Source organism: Ovis canadensis, chromosome X, assembly GCF_042477335.2.
Source record: "Ovis canadensis isolate MfBH-ARS-UI-01 breed Bighorn chromosome X, ARS-UI_OviCan_v2, whole genome shotgun sequence".
Taxonomy (NCBI): Eukaryota; Metazoa; Chordata; class Mammalia; order Artiodactyla; family Bovidae; genus Ovis; species Ovis canadensis.
In genome coordinates, this window is record NC_091727.1 from 12,766,209 (window position 1) to 12,768,324 (window position 2,116).

The following is a 2,116-nucleotide window of genomic DNA, read 5'->3' on the forward strand; positions in this document are numbered from 1 at the left end:
TCTTCACTGATCCATGTCCTGTGATCTGGCCCTGGAATTAAAGCTGTTCAATGATTCAAGGGTAATTGTTCTCATTGCTTGTGAAGTCAGGGTTGTTTGTCACCTTTGGAAGCTTTTAGACCTTCCCAAGTCTCCCCTGATAAATGATTGACTTAGTCCATTTCCCAGCCACCTACCCCGTAAAGGATTCTCCAGCAAACCTCTTCCGTATTCACTCCCCTGCTGCTGAGACACAGATGTAGGACTTTGTATAAGGTTTAAGAGTATTCGGGGAAAAGGTAGAAGGAAGTTGTTTCTTTTCCCCAGTTTACCAGCTATGGTGCTCTGTGGTTTTCTTTTGAGTTTAGGAGGAAGGGGAAAGGAATCTGGAAAGGAAATATTAATATGACCTCTCCCTAAACCTGGAGTTTTAGGAGCGTCACCCCTCAGAGCACTGCAATCATAATGAGCAGCAGATCAGCACTCTGAACTCCTGGACTGGACTTGCCCACCTATCGCTGGAGGATTTCTTTCTTTCCAGTTAACCTTGAATTTTTCTCTGCCGAAGCTCTGAGTTGCCTACTTTCCACTGTCTACCTTTGAAGGGCTCTAACTTCCTTTGAGGCAGAGCATTTGGTTGGCAGATCCCATTTGGAGCATAAATAGAATTTTGGTCATCTAAGGCTGACTCTGTAATTAGAAACAACTGTTATACTTTCAGGAAGTCTGGTTCTTTACCCATCAAAGTGCTTCTTTAGAGAGGTATATGCCCAGCCCTCAGGTAAAAGATCCTTCTAGATCCTTCCTTGACACTGATTCCTCCCTGAGAGCCTTCCTTGCAAGCCCTTACATGCAATCAGGAAACCTGGGTGTCTCCTAACAAAAATTCCTTTTACAACGTGGGATATAGGTAGAGGATAGAAGTTCCCTATTTACAAACACCTGATTTGCAAATAACCCTGAGGTTCACTCAACACAGGCTGAATCAGCATTTTTAGAAGGATGAAATCTCAAGGACAGATCAAAGTGGGCTTGAACTGGAGTAAAAGGGAAACCTACCACAGTGGGTCACAAAAGACTGTAGCTAGTAGAGCTGCTAGATAAAATGTAGGATGCCTCAATTTCAGATAATCAGCACATGCTGTTTAGTATATCTCAGACATGTTGTTTATGTGAAATGCAAACTCCACAGGGCATTCTGGACTTTTATTCTCTGAATCTGGCAAACTTACTAACTGGGGAAGAAGACCAGGCAGTCTCTGGGTCCAGTGAAAACTAAAGCAATGTCAATCTGGGCCCTGAGAATGTCTCTAGGAGTTGGACTACCAGAAAACTCCACCCACCCACCGTGTCTTTCTCCTGGCTTCTAGAGGAATATCTTCTTTCTGAGGAAAACTGTATAAAATGAGATATTTACATTCTTTTTCACTGACTTAACAAACAAAGCAAAACACTTCCTGAAGTACCTAGGCCTTAGGGCTACAGAGATGAATAAGACTTTCCCCTCCACTTAAACAGCTTATATTCTGGAGTGAAATAGGCAAGGTAGTTATAACAATAATACTTGTCAGGTGCAGGCGTATCATATTCTGTCGAAATGAAGTGCTCATGTGTCAGGCTCCTCCCACCAGCTTCCTTCCAAACCAGGCTCTAAATCCCTTACTACATAAAAGCACATCCTGCTCATTGATTCTGTGCCCAGCACTTATCACAATGAATGGAAACCAGAAGGTCATTTTCCAAAATATTTATTTTATTCAAGTATAGTTAATCTACAATGTTGTGTTCATCTCTGCTGCACAGGTGATTGAGTTCTACCTCTATATACAGTAAGTCCCCTGCATATGAGTGAGTTCTCTTCCTAGAACACATTTGTAAGTCCAACCAATTTAGCCAAGGTACCCGTCTAACTCAACTGGCTATATAGTACTGTACTGTAATAGGTTTATAATACTTTTCACACAAGTAATACATAAAAAAACACGGCAAATAAAGAAAACATTTTAAATCTTACAGTACAGTACCTCAAAAAGCAGAGTGGTGCAGTACAACAGCTGGCACACAGGGGCTGGCATCAAGTGGACAGGCAAGAAGAGTTACGATGGAGGAGGGCGAGGAGGTGGGAGCTGGCAGAGCT